Genomic DNA, 19,707 nt, shown 5'->3' with positions numbered 1-19,707 from the left:
AACAATATTAAGCGCAAACATTTAGATTTATTGGAAAAGTTTTAACAATTTAACCATTTTGACACAGTTTTAATTTACTTAAACTACTATGTTAAGCTGCTTTGACTCAATCTACATTGTAAAAGCACTATAATAAACATGAAATGAATTGATTTTATTGTTAAGTACAAACATAATTGCCATAACAGGGCAATTAAAATATTGTAAATAATAAGAATAGCGGCGAAGCAGTGGCACAGTAGGTAGTGCTGTCGCCTCACAGCACAAAGGTCGCTGGGTCGCTGGTTCGGCTCAGTTGGCGTTTCTGTGTGGAGTTTGCATGTTCTCCCTGCATTCGCGTGGGTTTCCTCCGGGTGCTCCGGTTTCCCCCACAGTCCAAAGACATGCGGTACAGGTGAATTGGGTAGACTAAATTGTCCGTAGTGTATGAGTGTGTGTGTGAATGTGTGTGTGGATGTTTCCCAGAGATGGGTTGCGGGTGGAAGGGCATCCGCTGCATAAAAACTTGCTGGATAAGTTGGTGGTTCATTCAGCTGTGGCGACTCCTGATTAATAAAGGGACTAAACCAACAAGAAAATTAATGAATAATAATGGCCTAGTCATTCTTCTCTCTCTCTTCTCTCGTCTCTCTTTCTCTCTCTCTCTCAGACGTGTGCTGTGGTCAGGTGTGTGTGTGTAATTACGGGTGTCTGTAGGTGTATGTGTGTGCATACGTGCCTGTGTGTGTGTTTATGTGTTACTCAAGAAGATCACGGCAGTTACCTGTTTTGACTGGTGTTGATGTTTACCCCCCCAAACCATTAGTGTGGTGGATGAGACAGGCAGCTCTGAACAGAGGCCGAATAGCGGTTGAAGTCTGTCTCTCCAGGCTACCTTTCTAAAACAGTGCCCCTTTCTTAACTCCCGTCTCTCTCCATCCATCCAGCTCGCCCCCAGCACTATCTATCTTCATGCTCCTTCTTGCTCATCGTGCACTCCATCCTTACTGTCATAACAGCTCCCGAGGCCAATCGGGATATTCAGGGAAAGAGCGAGAGGGAGGGAGATGAGCAGACAGCAAGTCTTGAGAAATGGAGGTCTGGGATGATTATTCTAGGAAGAGGAAGTAGATTGAGAGCAATGTAGCTGGTTGATGTTTTCCATCATATTTTCAGAGGTTACATGTGTCAAAGCCATCTGTCCTGCAGCGACAGAGCATCGTTCAACCTTCTTCCATCACACACTCACACACACACACCTGTGAACCAGAGGCAGGGGGTTTTGTCAGGTTTCTGATTTGTTAAATGACCCTGATGACCTGTTGTGCTACGACATTCATGCAAATGCTTAAAGGGGACATATGAAAACCTGACTTTTTTTTCTTGTTTAATGAAAAAAAAGCATTTGGAAAATAAAGGGGAACCCAGTAACTTGGTAGTCCTTTTCTGAAATAATCTGATTTTGTTTTTAAATAAATAAAACAAGCAGCTTGCATATCACTATCCTTTTTGGTGCACTGTAAAAATATTGTGTTCTACACAATTCCATCATGCTATTCCAACACAAATATTTAAATGAACATAGTCATTCATTCATTTTCCTTCAGCTTAGTCCCTTATTTATCAGGGTCACCACAGAGGAATGAATCGCCAACTATTCCGTCATATGATTTACACTGCAGATGTCCTTCCAACCCAAAATTGAGAACTGGGAAACACCCATTCCAAACAGTCAGTTTAGTTAATCTAATTCACCTATAGCGCGTGTCTTTGGACTGTGGAGGAAACTGGAGCTCTCAGAGGACTCGAACCAGCTAACTTCTTGCTGTGAGGCAACAGTGCTAACCACTCAGCCACCGTGTCACATTAAAAATAAGATAATTCAGTTGCCCCCCACAACAACCCCCCCAATCAGGGGTCAACTTTTTTTTGCTATTGTTAGTTTGTGTAATACATTCTTCAGTAAACCAAATGTATATATTTAATTCAATTCCAGCTATTTAATGTGTTCAGTGTTTATTTTTGGTGTAAAACAAATGGTGACAAGTTTGCATTCCTGCATCAATACATGGATGACCATGAAAGACTGCTCTTATTTTTTTACTGGTTAAGTCACGGTGGCACGGTGGCTCAGTAGTTAGCACTGTCTACTTACAGCAAGAAGGTGGCTGGTTCTAGTCCTGACTGGGCATTTCTGTGTGGAGTTTGCATGTTTTCCCCATGTTTGCATGGGTTTCCTCTGCTGCGGTTTCCCCCACAGTCCAAAGACATGCAGTATAAGTGAATTAAGTAAACTAAATGGCTGTAGTGTATGAGTGTGCGAATGAGTGTGTATTGGTGTTTTCCAGTACTGGGTTGTGGCTGGAATGGCATTCGCTTTTTAAAATATATGATGGAATAGTTGGCGGTTCATCCCTCTGTGGCGACCCCTGATAAATAAGGGATTAAGCTGAAGGAAAATGAATGAATGGTTAAGATTATGCATATACTTTTATCATACTTTTAGGCTATATGTATATAAACACCTTTTCTGTAAATAAAGAATACAGAAACAAACTTGGTGAAGTCCCTAACATCATAGAAATTGGCACAGAAAATGTGGGAGGAAAAATCCTACAGTAAATAAATAGTTTACATACACTGTTTAAATACATAAAAACAAGTGGCATGGTGGCTTTGTGGTTAGCACTGTCGTCTCATAGCATGAAGGTCATTGGTTTGAGTCCTGGCTGGACCATTTGGCATTTCTGTGTGGAGTTTGCCTGTTTTTCCACGTGTTGGTGTGGGTTTCCTCCGGGTGCTCCGGTTTCCCCCACAGTCCAAAGACATGCGCTAAAGGTGAATTGTGTAAGCTAATTTGGCTGTAGTATATGCGTGCATGTGTGAATGAGAGTGTGTTTATGTGTTTTCCAGTGCAGGGTTGCATCTGGAAGGACATCCGCTGCATAAAGCATATGGCAGCATAGTTGGTAGGTCATTCCTCTGTGGCGACACCAGATAAATAAGTGACTAAGCTGAAGGAGAATGAATGAATAAAAACAGACAGCACATTTATTTATTTATTATAATAGTACATGTTGCATTTTGAATCTGTTTCTCTGTTTTATAATGCTAACTGTTTTGTGTTTGCAGGTGTAAACATCAAAATCGACAGATTTTTCATAGCCTTGCAGTGCAGATGGCAGACTCTCCACAGAAAGAACGCAGGTGGGTTCAGTACTGATAGGCTTGGGAAAGAAAAAGCTGTAATCACATGAGATGTTTAGGTGAACACATGTTTTGTATGCTTATGAAAAAAGAGTGAATGTTGATGTGAGGAGCAGAGGAGTAAGGACTCCAATCTGCCGTTATCTGCAGAGCTCTTGTTCAACAGTCTGGGAAACTCTTGTTTTCACTGTTAATAGAGGTTGGGTTTGAAACTTGATCTGATCACACAGGCACCAAATGGGCTGTTTTGTGATCATTGGTCTATATGTTTGATTGCAAATGCGGTTTCAGTACATGTTGAGAAGTGTGTTTTATGATCTGAGTGGAGTGAAGCTTTGGGGTTGAACCCTACAGGTGTTTCTTTAACACTATGCCAAGGCTCATGGGAAATCCTCCCTCACAGTTTTCCCAGACTTCAGTCACTCTGTCAGGATCATGAGGAGACCAAATCCTAGTAAAGTGTGAGCTGCAAGGCCGAACAACACTGCTAAAAGAACACACACACACACACACACACACACACACACACACACACACACACACACACACACACACACACACACACACACACACACACACACACACACACACTCACTCTCTCTCTTTCTCTCTCTCTCTCTCTCTCTCTCTCTCTCTCTCTCTCCCTCTCTCTCTCTCTCTCTCTCTCTCTCTCTCTCTCTCTCTCTCTCTCTCTCTCTCTCTCTCTCTCTCTCTCTCTTACTCACACACACCTAAAGTCAAGGAATGAGTTTGTGTGTGGACACCAGCTGCAGTTTCTAGTCTTTGCACTTGTTTCTAGTCTTTAGTGATCCGCTAAAATTTTACACTGTTTATGTTGCTAGGGCACATTGTCATTCTTTAGGTTAAAAATGGGGTGTATACAGATAAACTTTTGATTTTAGTCAGCCAGCCACAGGGCACCAAATATTCACAGAGTATTCTTACAAAATCACAGCATTTAAGATCTAATTTCTTTTAAAAAAACAGTGATCTTCACTGCCTGGATGAGATACAATATAAGGCGGGTCTCAGACCAAACAAGAAGCACTGCATTAAATTAGATTTTTCTGCACCATATCTTTTAAAATATGGAAATTAAATTTACCCCAGTATTTTCGATAGAATTTTTTCGCTAACATGCTGCTAATGACTGCGTATTTCATCTCTTTTTATGCTTTAACAACCAAATGGATGCTTACGTTATTTAACTGATTATTTTTGATTTAGAGTATAACACCAATGCTGTAAAAGGATCCTTATGATCCTTATATCCCCCAAATTGAAAATAGTCACATAAAGCGTTCCCCAGAATTTCATTATTGTCTGAAAAACACTAGCTGTGCAAATAGCAAGTTAATCCACTCGAAAAAGTTCTTCAATCAAAGTCAGACCATTTGCATTCGTGTTTAAAGTGGTGGTGTTTCTCTGTTGACGTCATTTTGATGGCGTTAGCCACAGTATTCTTAGCCATGGCCTTCTTACTGTTAGTTTGCAGCGAGGGAATGATGAGCAAAAATATAGCCAACTGTAAATTAACAGAAAACAACATGTGAACCATAAAATATGAAAGTTATAGATTTTATTTACAGTGTAGAGTACTGATTATAATATTTTTGTAGAGTATTAATTTATTATTTAGTATAATTAGTTGTAATAATTGTAATGTGACCTGTATTTAATCCACGACACAACTCAAAAGCAAGCCAGACTACTCTAGTGGCATAGAGATAGCTCATTCACTCCTTCCAGCTAAAATAAACCTCTCCACCACTTTAGTTGAAATGATTGTCATTTAACAAGGAATCTTCTCAGTTTGCCGCTCTTTTCCTGTAACTTCGCTCACCTACACAATTATATTGGCACATATAAGACATTAAACGTTAGACCACATACACTACCATAATTACAGACAGTTTCAGATGAAGGGATGAAGAAAGCTAAAAGAAGAGGGAGATGGGGGATGAAGGGATGGATGGAGGTATGGAGAAATGCACTGAGCTTGTCGTAGCTTCAGGCACTGTGGCTTTGTGATGTGGGTTGAGCAATAACATTACTCATTTCACATTCCAAATTCTTACCCTGAGCCATCGTCCACCTAGCACACACATGCAAACACACACACACACACACACACACACACACACACACACACACACACACACACACACACACACACACACACACACAAACTTTCCAGGCAATACCTTTTTATTACATTTCTTCTTATCTTTTGTAATGAAAACGGCCTTCTGTCCTTCCATAACTCTCGCTTTTTTCTTTAATATTTCATAGAGTGGTCCTCTAGGGTGCATAGCAAAATAACTTCATAGAAATGTGTTCTTGCTCAAGGCTAAGGAGCTAAGCATCCGTTTGTTCCAATAGGTAACGCATAAACCAGTAATCAATGTAAAACTATGTTAGCCATTATGGACAAAGGACATTTGCTAAGCAACGGAAAAATAATAATTATGAAAATGTTCAGTAGACTAAACGTGGCCTACTTGCTGAAAGTATTGTATTTTTCCTAGAGAGAAATAGTAATAATAATAATAATAATATGGTCTCCTAACAATAGTTCTCTCTATTACATAATTTAATGGACATCCTTGAAAACATGGTGTGTCTTTTATTGTTTGCACAAAGTTTTTTTGTAAAAAATGTCAACAGTAGTTTTTCATAATAAGAGATTTTTATTTAAATGCATATTTGCACTGTAAAACTCAAAAAGTTAAGGTAACTCAAACCACTTGAGAAAACTGATTGAAACAAACCATTTAAGTTCAAAAACTAATCACAATGAGTACTCTGAACTTAATCCATTAGAGTAGATGAAGCAGTCTGAGCAAACTAAAACCCAACTTAAATAGCTTGTTGCAATCGTTTTCCTCAAATGGTTTGAGTTACCTTAACTTTTTATAGTGTACGAATCATTTGAGTTAAAAAAATATATATATATATTTATATACATATATATATATATATATATATTTATATATATATATATATATATATATATATATATATATATATATATATATATATTTATATATATATATATATATATATATATATATATATATATATATATATATATATATATATTTATATATATATATATATATATATATTTATATATATATATATATATATATATATATATATATTTATATATAAATATATATATATATATAAATATATATATATATATAAATATATATATATATATTTATTTATATATATATATATATATATATATATATATATATATATATATATATATATATATATATATATATATATATATATATATATATTTATATATATATATATATATATATATATATATATATATATATATATATATATATATATTTATATATATATATATATTTATATATATATATATATAAATATATATATATATATATATATATATATATATATATATATTTATATATATATATATATTTATATATATATTTATATATATATATATATATATATATATATATATATATATATATATATATATATATATATTTATATATATATATATATATATATATATATTTATATATATATATATATATATATATATATATATATTTATATATATATATATATATATATATATATTTATATATATATATATATATATATATATATATATATATATATATATATATATATATATATATATATATATTTATATAAGAACTGTGAACTTACTCTATTTAGGTTAAGGTAATAAAGTATTTAATTAACTCATTATCTTCAACACTGAGTTCAAAACTCTTTTCAAATAAGTAGAATTAACGTCCAGTAAATTTTGAGTTAACTACACTCATTTTATGTGATAAAGTGTACTGTTGGGTTTTACAGTGTATGAACTGTAAAATATCAACAAATTTCTGAATTCTATATTTTTATTTTGCTTTTTTAAGAAGGTAACTATACAGAACATCGAAACCAAGCAGCAAACTAAAGTAAAACATACACAGTATATAAAAATAACTAAATAAATAATAAGGGAGGAGATACAATGTAAACCAATGGGGAAAACCGTTTTGTCAAATCAAATCGTGGTACTCTTTTTATATCACTTAAAAATGGATTCCAAAACCTTTTGAATAATTTGCCCTTTCCTAAAGAATCTTTGATCTTCTCCATTAGTATACAGTTGCAAACGTCTGACATCCATAGTTCAATTGCTACATCAATGTCTGTTTTCCATTTTAAAGCAATACATTTTTTAGTGATTTTCAATAACATTTCAGTAAGCTTAATAGCATGATTATGCTGAAGGTTAGACAACTACTTTCTTAATCTGTTTAAAGTAGTTTTGGATTAAAGCATTTTTATTATAATTATTTTTAGGAAATTAAAACATTTTTCAAATTTATAAAACTAAAGCGTTGCAAAAACATTCTGTCATAATTTACTCATCCTCGTTTTGTCCCAAACCTATACATCTATACAACACAATACAAATAAATTGGTAATTACTTTAAGCATTTTTTTATTTGCAAAAGATAAATCTGGTGCATCCGACCTGGGCTGTGGTGTTTCATTTTGCCATGAGATTTAAAGATTTAATATCCATCTAATTCGTCGAAGATCTAACTGGTATTTTATGCAATGTGTGTCTGTTTTCTTTCCAGACAAAAGATGGCAGATAAAGTGTCCTGTCCCCAGAGGCTAATAGACCTACCTGTTTGACCTGAATCACACAATCACATTATTAAATTATAACTCCCTCCAAAAGTGAGTACTGAAATATACAAAAACTCAAAAACACACTTGCATATGCAATGATGAAGATGAAAATGTGCACATCAAAGGCAGCCATTAAAGAACACACACACTCTCTCCCTGGTTGCAGGCTCTCCAGGGGATGTGTGCGTGAGAAGAAGGCTGTGGACGCTGGGCTTTGGGGAAATGAAGGCTTTAGGATTCGTTATTAAACCAGTGCTGTATCATCCCTCACAGACCCCCTGCGGTTCCCCACAACAGCTTCTCCGTTCGGAAACCAAACGCTTCTGTGTGAAACCAATGTCAAACGGTAACTTATTCAAAAATAGGTCAAGCTATTAGTCTTTTTGTTGCGCTTTATTATGAATGTCATTTTTGAAGCATGTGATTGACTGTAGAGCAGCTCTACAGATCCTAACTGAGCGAGCCAAAGGCGACAGTTGCAACCTTAACTCAACCAATTGACGTAAATGGTGAAACAGACATTAGCCAACTTGTCCATCATAACATAGCAGCTTGTCCATCCGCAATCTAAATGCTTCTGTGTAAAACCACCGTCAAACTGTAAGTAATAGTTCACCCAAAAATGAAAATTACTCCAGTCACCCTCAAGCCATCCTCTGTCTATATGACTTTATTCTATCAGACAATCTGTAATTTGAATGGGATGCTGACAAGGAAGGCGCGGATCCAAATGCAAGTTTATTGAGAATGATCAGGGAAGCTTTGGTCACAATCAGGAGCAAACAGATGTATGCAGGCAAATCCAGAGTCTGAACAAAAGTCTTGGTAAAATATACATTCAATAGGTCAGTATAGGCAGGCAGCAGACAACATAAACAAATAAACAAGTTGAGGGTCAAAACCATGGCAAAGCAAGGCAAGGAAAATGCATTGTAATGTTCACAGAGCTGTTTACAAGACTCAGCAAAGAGGTATGTGCGTGCACTGTATTAAAGTCCATCTAATCAGTCTTTGAGCAGCTCCCAGCTGTGTGAGTGTAATCAGTCATGATCTGGAACAGTTGTGTGTGTGTGTGTGTGGTGCATGACTGGAATTTGTAGTCCGTATACCAGTGGATTTGTAGTCCTTTAGTGATTTGCCAGGACTAGATCACTGGTGATTGTGACTCAATTCCAGTCAGAGTAGTTTGCGTTTTATCCTGGATCTCCCATGCAGGCCCATTTTTTTACATTTCCAAGTGCATAAATCTGTTGTAAACATAACCAATATGCTGCCAGGGGGCTTAATTCATGTGTTATGAAGCAGATCGGTGTGTTTTTTTGACAAAAAATATATAATATTTTTTAATTATAAACTCAGCATGGTGATGCAGTGGTTAGCACTGTATTTGCATGTTCTCCTTGTGTTCGGGTGGGTTTCCTCCGGGTGCTCTGGTTTCTTCCACAATCCAAAGACATGCATTAACGGTGTATTGAATAAACTAAGTTGGCTGTAGTGTGTAAGTGGGAGGGTGAATGAGAGTATATGGGTGTTTCCCAGTACTGGGTTGCGGCTGGAATGGCATCCGCTGTGTAAAACCTGTGCTTGATAAGTTGGCAGTTTATTCCGCTGTGGCCACCCCTGAGAAATCAGGGACTAAGCCGAAGGAAAATAAATTATTAAATGAATAATTATTAGAATTATTATTTTTTAACCATTCTTTTATAGGACAGTATAGTGGAGACAGGAAAGGTTGTGTGAGTATAGAGTGAGCAGAAGGATCAGCAAAGGACCTCGAGCTGGGAATCGAACTCGGGTCACAGTGAGCACTTCGGTGCTATATATCGACGCATTAACAACTAGGCCATCAGCACAGATAAATGCGCATTTTCGATTACTTCTTGGCCGACCTCTGACTTCACGTATGTAGGCACGAGCCGATATATGATTCTCACGGTTTCACAGTATTGTTATTACTGCTCTAAAACATATTCCCTGTGTCGGTCCGAAAAACAAAAACTTTTTCTCTTTTGAACACAATATATTTTATTTTGAGAAACATTTAAAATGTTTTGAAGCAGTGAACGTGTCAGGCTAAATAATTCAAATGAATCTTTGACCTTTGTCTTTATTAGTTTCAAAAGCACAGATTTCTTTACTATTTAAATCTTTGTCTATCTAAATCTTTTCAGCTGGAGATACTGTTGCCCAAAAATAAAAAAATAAAAATCATTTTAAACAAAAAATCTGACACATACCTTATGAACAGTAAAACCAAATTGTTTGTTGGTTTTAAAATCTTGAATATCAAACTTCAGTATACCTTGAAATCGGTTATAGTCCCATGCCTACACATACTGCATGACCTAAGACACATTTCTTGTGGAAGAGTAAAGACACGGTCACACTTCACCTTTTGACTCGTAGACTTCCATTCATACACATGTAAATGCGGCAGACAGGAGATGCAAGCGTGTAAGACAAGTTTCGCATGTCACTGTGTTTCACAGTTAAAGCTTGGTGAACTCTGACCATGACCTGCATGTGAACAACAGAAGAACAAAACTAATCTCTCTCTCTCTGTAAATAAATGTAAAATATGGAGCAGTCTTTTGCTTAATCAGTGTTACATCATGTTGTTTTATCCCACACCTGTACAATAGAATTTTGCATGCTCAAAATGTAGTGTGACGACAGCTTAAAGGGGTGGTCCAGAATGTAATTTTAAGGCTTGGTTGTGTTAATAAGATGCAAAGCAATGTGTGCTCATGTTTCACTTGAAGAAAATCGTGTTATTTTTTCGTAAATCTCACTTTGATTATACACAGCTACTCAGCTAACATGAAATCGACTGTCATATTTCCTAGTTCCTCTAAAATGCCCGCCCTCAAGTAACTCTGATTGGTCATCATCATAATGTGCTGTGATTCGCAGATCGGCTCCACGTCGCGCCCGGACAAGCACGCGCGTTTTGTGTAAACAGTCAGTCAACACGTGTCTGTAACGAGTGAAAATTGGATGCGGCTATTTTAAGTGTTTCTGTGCCATTTGGTGTGTGTTTATGTGTGTGCGTGTGTATACTATGAAGTATCTGTAACACGAGAAGCGCATGTGTGCAGGAGAAATATTTATTGTTCTTTTTCTCTCATGCTCGGATTAAGTTATTTTCTGTGGTGACGATGGTGACAGAATAAATCACAAGATGTGAGATGAGACCTTTGTAAGCCTGGATTGATATGTTTTTGATGTTACACTCCAGTTGGGAGAGCATTGCTGTATTTTTTTTAAATCAACGCGTTACAGGACGTCTTTCACGCATATCCGGAATATGCCTGTGTAAGTAACATGAATCATTCACATATCTTTTGCGACTTTATTGTCCGAGTTGTAAAACGCATAGGAAAGCTGCCTATATAGAGAAACTCTGCCGTCTCACACAGAGAGACGCAGGTGCTGGTCAAGAGTGTGTGTATGTGTGTTTACAGCCGTTTGACTGGTAAATATGGATTTGTGGCTAAATCGTTAGTGGTGAACATAATTTCCTGTTCTTTACATCTTTGTTACAACATACCTTTAACACTGTACATGTCATGATCAATTTTAACAAATAAAAACACTTACAGGTCATGGCTCCCAGAGTTCACAGCGTCTCCTTGCTCCATCTTTGAGGAGATATTAGCCGAATTCAGCACTGAACTGGGAGAGATTCTGGAAGCTGCGTTTTGTCAAATCATGCTTGCTATGTATTTTATATTTCTCTGGAACATAATTAATATTGAACTGTAAGCACTTCTATGTTTGGGTCGTGTCATTTGGAAGCCCAACAACAGAAACAGAACAGCTCTGTGGAAACAGCAGAATGGCATTTCTCCCTCTGCAGTAACATTACAGCGCCTCTGGCCATGGCTTTTACTTGTGCAGTGTGGGATGCGCAATAACAAACTTTTGTGATCTCACAGGGGGCGGAAGTATTTTTTGTAGTCCCCAAAATTCGTTCATAATAGGCTTTGCTAAGCTAACTCTGTAAAAATCAAGGTCTCCCTTTGCATTGAACTTTGAGAATTTTACATTCAGAGATGCTGTTTATGTTCACACAGCTACATTACACATCAACTAAAGTTTAAAATATGATATCGTAGTGGACCACCCTTTTAAGTGTAATTTACTGTATAGCGGTATACAGTAATGTCAAGTTAAGTAGTTTTCTTCTGTGGTAAACAAACTGTGTTATAAGTGGTTACCATGGTTACTATCTCTATTATCGGATCTTTTCGTTAGGAAAGCATTCCAGCAGGCACACAACGCCATAAGTCATTAATATTGGGTCATATCTAGTTTGTTGTTAGGTGATGGCAGGTGACCATAATTCTATGTTTAGCCAGCGTCTAAGGACAATGTTATTTTGACGTCCAATAACGCTATCAAATGACATTGATTTTAGGTTGTTAGAAAGTGACCAAATCCAAGGTCGAATTAACATCTTAAACCAATGTCATTCATTCATTCATTCATTCATTTTCTTTTCGGCTTAGTCCCTTTATTAATCTTGGGTCGCCACAGCGGAATGAACCAGGAACTTATCCAACACGTTTTACGCTGCGGATGCTATTCCAGCCGCAACCCATCTCTGAAAAACACCCATACACTCTTATTCACACTCATACACTACGGACAATTTAGCTTACCCAATTCACCTGTACCACATGTCTTTGGACTGTGGGGGAAAACCCGAGCACCCGGAGGAAACCCTCGCGAACCCAGGGAGAACATGCAAACTCCACACAGAAATGCCAACAGACCCAAGCGAGGCTCAAACCAGCGAACTTCTTGATGTGAGGCGACAGCACTACCTACTGCACCACTGCGTTGACCAACCAACATATTGACGTCAAATACTGACATTTATTTGTTAGGTATGGCAGCCAAAATCCAACATCTTATAGATGTCATAGTGGCAACGTCCACAAATGTCAAGCTGTAACATCATCAGACGTTGATATTTGGTTGATTTTAGGTTAAATGTATGACAACGTTGGAAGGAAAGTAGCAGAATGTCAATCCAAGGTAGTGCCAATTTGTATTGATTTCTTAGTAACTCGTCATTCGGCATGCAGGGCTCCTCACACGTTTACTGGAGCAGGACCTGGTAGAGCCTTCAAAAGAAAAGAGCGCTATTCCAGGCAAGTTTGACCGCACCAAGGGGAATTAGCTGCCATGACACAGCTTTCCTGCAGCATGGATGTCTGTGAGACCGAGCAGAGCCCTAAAATGCGTCTGAGTCCTAAGAGAGTAAAAGGTTGGCCAATACGGCGCTAGAACCCGTGACCTTGGCGTTATTAGCACCACGCCCTAACCTGCTGAGCTAACCGGCCACGTTCTGCTCACATTCTTAGAAAGGCCAGAGTAACTGTCATTCTCCGGCCTTCTCCAAACAGCCTTGGAGGAAAGTAGCAGAATGTCAATCCAAGGCGCTGCCAATTTGCATTGATTTCTGAGTAACTCGTCATTCGGCATGCAGGGCTCCTCACACGTATATTGGAGCAGGACCAGGTAGGGCCTTCAAAAGAAAAGAGTGCTATTCCAGGCAATTTGACGAATAAATGGTGGGCAGGGCAAAGAGGCCACCACAGAGCAGATGTGATCTTTTTTTTTTTTTTTTTGACCACGTCGAAAAATCGGCAAGACTGACCCCACCTAGGGGAATTAGCTCAAATGGTAGAGCTCTCGCTGCGCAAAGGAAGGGGCCCAATCTTCTCGCTCACTCGCAAGCGAACAAGTCGCAAAAAACGGAAAAATGCGACAAATTTCGCTTGCAGTAGTGTTCGCGGCTTTGTGACTGTGCATAATGTGGTATTTTGGTTGCATATTGCATGTCATTCTAAGTGTCATTTTTTGCGTGCTGGATTCAAATACACGATCTGTGTAACACAATATCCAATCAGTGTCGGTTTCAGCGTAGCCAATCAGCTGCGCTCTTATTCAAATTTTACTGACATAACACATGCAAGTATATTAATATTACTAATATTATGTGGATATTGTTCTTAAAAAGCTTATTACGTTAATTAAAAATGAATGAAAATGTTTCAATTAAACATAAGTATGCATGCTTATGTATACATAAGTACATTTTATATATATATATATATATATATATATATATATATATATATATATATATTTATGTATTAATATATATATAAAATATATATATATATATATATATATATATATATATATATATATATATATATATATATATATAAATATATGTTATATTTCTTTATGTAATAATAACTTTAAATGAATGCACACAAAAACAGGTAATATGCAAAATGGTTTATTAAAATTAATACAAATATTAAAATCGCAAACAAAACAATGTAAAAAATGTAAAAAACAAAATAAAAACATATCTTAATATATAAACTATATAATATACAATAAATAAAAACAATACAATATATATTTATTTATTAAACACATTATATAAAAACAATAAAAATATTTATTTATTTATTTATTTTATACACACAATATATTAAACAATAATATAAATAAATAATAAAATGCAAGAGTAGGGGAACGTAATATATACAATATAGTATTTAAGCAATGTATAAAATGTTATTTTTTTTAAGAAATATAAATATATTTTTACATAAAATTCACACAAATATTAAATAAGTACACACAAGACAAAATAAGAGTGGGCCTATGTAATATAAAAGTCTATAAAGTCTATAAAGTGCTACTTTAAAAGGCTACATATTAACACACAAAAATTAAATAAAATGAGAGAGAGAGAGTACACATGTAACATTTACAAAAATATATACAGCAATTTGTACTTTATTCTGGAGCTGGAGTTTGTCCTTTAATTTTGCTGGTGCTGTTCTGCCAACCAGTCCTCTAAGGATTTGCCATTTGAAGTTTGCAGGCAAAATGTGGCATTACCAAATCGGCTATGGCCAAACTCCTTAGTCTTGGGTTGCCCACATTTGCTGCAAACATTAAAAGTAACCGCACGCACATACTTCCTTGTGTGGACTCCACTTTCCTTCTCCTGTTCCCGTCTGCGCCTGTTCCTCTGGGTGTAACGGGACACAGGAACAGCAGGCGCAGGTGCAGGTGGAGGAACAGCAGGTGCAGGTGGTGCAGGTGGAGGAACAGCAGGTGCAGGTGAAGGAACAGCAGGTGCAGGTGAAGCTGGGACTGCACTGGATGTTGGTGCAGCAAATGATGGAATCACCATTGACACACTCATGTCTGGGTTAAAAACAAGTGTGCCAAACAATGATCCAGGTCCTGAAATGGGCTGCACAACACCTGGTGCTGTGGGGGGTGGTGCAATGGGGCACACCGTGCTGGGGGCCAGTGGAAAGGAGCACACCGTGGTGGGGGCAGACAAAATGGGGCGCACTGTGGTGGGGGCTGGCGCAATAGGGCGCACTGTGGTGGAGGCTGGTATGATGGGGCACACTGTGGTGGAGGCTGGCGAGATGGGGCGCACTGTAGTGAAGGGCGGTGTGACGGGGCACACTATGGTAGGGGCCGGTGCAATGTGGCAGACTGTGGTGGGGGTTGGCGCGATGGGGCATACCGTCGTGGGGGCCGGTGGGAAGGAGCACACCGTGGTGGCATCTGGCAGGAAGGAGCAAACTGTGGTGGTTGCAGAAGCAGACTTTCGACCAGGTCGAAGAAGAGGTGCCTGTCCTTCTTTATTTGGAGGAAAGACAAACTGGTGTTTGGGGCCTGATGTTGACGGTGCCTCGTCCAATTTTTCCCTCGGCAAAGGAAGCTGCGTATCTGCCACAGCAATTGGATTAAGTGGAGTCAGTCCCTGAGTGAGTACACTCATTTCCTGATCCTTTTGCCTCCGTTGAAACCTGATAATAAATGATATGTATTATTCATATATATTAATTTAGAAGTATTCAGGTAATTTAAAGAAAATAATGTGCTTTGCTTACCACTGAACGAGCGTCTTCTGGTTTTGCTCAAAAAGCTGGATCACAGTTTCATCCATCAGCCTGTGACTGCCAAGCACCAGATCCCGGATGTGGTGATAATCGGTCAGGATTTTAGACCACCTGGGGGTGCGAACACCAGCCTTCTTGGAAGTGGACTTGTGTACGGCACACAGCTTTGTACAAATGGCCTCAACCAAGCGGCTGGTGCTAAGCAACTGTGCTGGACCCCCAAGATGTCCAATCAGACAGCGCTTGACACTCTCCACACCTGGAGTGACTCCGGAGCGCTTCGGTGCCTTAAAGCGCCCATGCGTCAGCTGAGGCTGATGTCGAGGCTGGTAGTTGATGCGCTGTTTATCAACATCCAGGAGAGCTGTCCACAGCTGGATGGCCTCTGTCACCTGCAGGTCAGTGAGGTAAGGAGCCTCACGAAGACCTACCAAATAAGCAGCCAGATCCTGGACCTTGTCCCACCCAGCAATGCCATCAGGTCCAATGACTACTCCCTGGTAAATACAGAATAAATTTAGTATATGTGGAATAAAAAAAGACTAAATCAAATTAAGTTCTTAATGTATCTTACCTGAGCCTCAACAGAGAGACTGTCTCCAGAGTCGGATGGCTGTGACGGCACTGAGGGGGCTGGGCTAGGAAGCTGTCCTTCTCCACCAGCTGATGTGGACGGCTCAGCCAGTGATGCTGGGGACTGAGGCAGAGGCGAAGATGAGGGGCTGTTTCTGAGATCACGGCAGGGGTCATCCTCATACAGCACTGGAACTGTGATGTCCTCCATGATCTCCTCCTCAAACCCCTCATCTTGTAGATCCTCGTCATCTACTTCCTCCACCAGCCTGTCTTCCTCCTCTGGGTTCTGGAGCACCGGAGTCAGGGTTTTGCCGGTCTGGCTGTAAAGGTACTCTATTCCCAGCAATTCACCTTAAAGAATAAAACAATAAAAAAAACATATATGAAATAAAACTAATAATAAAGTAAATATTTAGATAAACATTTTGTGAAGTACATTAAAGCTTAATAAATCACTTATATAACAACTAGTTAATGAATTTCTTGCCTGTATATGCTCCAGGAGGGTGATAACGGTTATCCCAGGGCTTCCCTAAGACTGCTCGGCTAAGCCTGTCCACAGCCTCTCTCATGGCACTGCCATATGACCGTATGGAGGATGCTCCTTTTATGGTGCTTTTCATCCGGTCATCATTCCAGCGCATCAAGCCCTCAAGGAGATAGGCCTGAAAATGCGCATCACTGGCACTGGTCCCTGGAAATTAAAATAGTTAAAAATATGTGAAGAATTAATTAACATGTTATTAGGTTATGTACTAACATTTAAATTATTGTCATTATAAACAGAGTTACTTGTCAGGCAAGACAGCTTTGTCAATGCTGATAACATCACAAATGTTATTTAAATGTTTAATAATGTTACATTAAAGTAATGGAAGTTATCACAGTGCTTATATGTTTTACAAAATAAAACGATCCAAATGTATGTAATACCTGGAATAAAACGGTTTAGGTGGAGGTGGAAGGACTCCAAAGATGTAGAGCCACGGGCACACCTGTAACAACACAGCTCCACACTGCCTTTCTTCAGTGTCCCTGTCTTCATGTACAGTGGAAAGTTCTCTGGGTCTTGAATGCACTGTACATGCTTCTGCTGTTCCTTCCATATCTGCTGGATCCGTTCGTGGTCCAGCAGAGGAACACCCAGAGTGTCCTTCCCATGCTCGCTGTCAAAATGGTCCAACAGCTTTCCAATCAGACAGGTGGTCTCCTCCACACCTCTGGTCCTCCTACGGCAGTGCAGTGCTAGCTCCCTCCGGTTTATGCGAGCACTGAGAGCCGTTTGTGAAATGTGGCCAGTCTTTTTTGCCGCCAGCTCACCTTCCTTTGCCTGGCGAAGAGCGGCCACATCTTCTGGATCCCACTGAAAGATGCACGTGGACAGACGTGCCATGAAGATCCCGTAGAGCGGATGAGCTTCTGTCGTGACACCTGCAGCAAACCGGCGCATAAAATGCCAGATGTCAAGGCGCACTTCAAGCTCATCCCACTCCCGAAACATGATCTTCACCGGAGACTGGCCGTGCTGACTGCAGCAATCTCTGTCCACGTACATTACTTTCGGGGCTGCCTCTCCTGCCTCCCGGTAACGCTTCATCAGCCCGGCCGCCATTGGGTCCAGTCCATGACCCTCGGCAGCTGACAGCACAGAGACAAGGACTTGACCGTGTTCGTTCCCCACATTAGTGCACCAGGCAGCTGTTCCCGCAGCAGCACCTGCAAGTTTCTTTGTGATCTATTAGGAAAAATAAAACTGTGTTAAATATGTACGCACACATATCCATATCTGGCAAATGTCTGGATATAAACATACCTTTTTTGTGGAGTCCATCTTTAGAACACAGCCAAAGACGGAGGTGATTTTGGCTTTGACCTCGTGCAGTCGCCCCAGAACATCCCTGGCATAGACGGCTAACAGCCACTTAGGTTTGGGTATGGCAGGTAAGAGGGGAGGCTCAGCAAACACAGGAGGTTGCACAAGGGAGGACCTTGTGAATGGTTCACAGGCAGTCAGGTACTGCAAGACTCGCTGTGTCCATGCCTCACTGTGTTGCTCCATCAGCTTTTTGAAAAGCTGAGTCACACTGTTGCCCAGTGTCCTCTCCCTCATCATTATAACTACCCGGTTGTCACATGAGTATCTAAGGAAACAACATTATAATCAGGGAAATGCTTTGTTTGCTAAAAATTAACACAATTAAAATATTGGCATTATGAATTACCTGTATGTCAGCAAAGCTGGGAACTGACTACGGTGGCCAATATCCAGCTGTCCTAAGATGTCCTCGGACCAGGCAGGATACTTCTTTTTGCACCGCTTGCACTCCAGATACTCAGTGGCAAGGTCGTACCAGCCGTCGATGTCGAGGACCTTGCGCACCGTGCGGTAAATTCCAGCAGCTGTTAGTCTGTGCTTACCACAGCTTAGGCGAACACAGACAAGTGGAAACAACCACATCTTCAGCGGCATCCACAGAAAAAGTGGTCGGCAGAAGAAGAGGTCAGGAGAGGCAGGTGGCTGCGTGTTAATTAGAGGGGGCTGGGGAGGATACCACCAAAGCTTCAGCTGGGACACTAGCTCTGGCTTGCCGGTTTTTAAGTTTGTTTTAAATACCGTGTTCCGGATCCACTCATGCTGGAAAGGGGGAAGCTGATCTTTCCAGTGAACAGGAAGCTCAACTGGTGGCTGATGATGTTGAAGATCTGGTGTTTTTGCTGTTTCCGCTGATGGAGACGGATTGGCACAGGCCTCTGAGTGAATAGTAACAAACAATTTATGGTTAACAATATTATGATGACTGTTGCTTTTGATAGTAAGGTGCCACAAATTATGCCCATGAACAGCCAGTGAAGCAATAGTTTTGGATAAGTATTATTATTAATATGGGTATACTTAGAAATACAAGTTAAGAGAATGGTACTGTTAGAAAGCAAAGAAATTAGTGTGCACTTTATTGATGAAAGGGATATGGAATTAACACAATTCTCTGCGAATGAGAATCATATGAAATGGAGTAAGTAAAATGAGGCATGATTAGTATAAATTATTGAAGCACAAAGACATGAAGCATGCACACAGATACAGTAAGGAAAAACTGCTCAGCTGATAATGACAGCAATGAATCACCACCATCTAAGAGAGTGAGTAATGAAGAGCAAGCGACGTGGAAAAGTTATCTGATGAATGTTCAATAATGATTAGTTCGGAAACGCAAATAAATACACTGAAACCTTTGAACATCCTTAAGGTTTTGAAGAAGTGCACTCA

The 19,707-nt window shown here is 39.0% G+C and overlaps 1 long non-coding RNA gene across 8 annotated transcripts in view; it reads left to right on the top strand.

Annotated features, from left to right (window-relative positions):
* The window catches only part of LOC108182894 (uncharacterized), a 135,706-nt gene that overhangs the window by 6,501 nt on the left and 109,498 nt on the right, over nt 1–19,707 (top strand). For 2 of the 8 annotated variants that reach the window (XR_015481037.1, XR_015481038.1), the window contains 4 exons: nt 2,893–2,948; nt 3,112–3,186; nt 7,848–7,950; nt 8,069–8,248. This is a non-coding gene — a long non-coding RNA (uncharacterized LOC108182894). Of the gene's footprint in view, nt 1–1,254; nt 2,818–2,892; nt 2,949–3,111; nt 3,187–7,847; nt 7,951–8,068; nt 10,637–19,707 lie in introns of those variants that run through there. The other 6 variants (XR_015481033.1, XR_015481032.1, XR_015481034.1 and 3 more) reach the window with 4 other exon arrangements.

This window comes from Danio rerio, chromosome 3, assembly GCF_052040795.2.
Source record: "Danio rerio strain M-AB ecotype USA chromosome 3, GRCz13ab, whole genome shotgun sequence".
Taxonomy (NCBI): domain Eukaryota; kingdom Metazoa; phylum Chordata; class Actinopteri; order Cypriniformes; family Danionidae; genus Danio; species Danio rerio.
The sequence above is the reverse complement of the archived record's forward strand: the minus strand, read 5'-3'. Positions and strand labels throughout refer to the sequence as shown.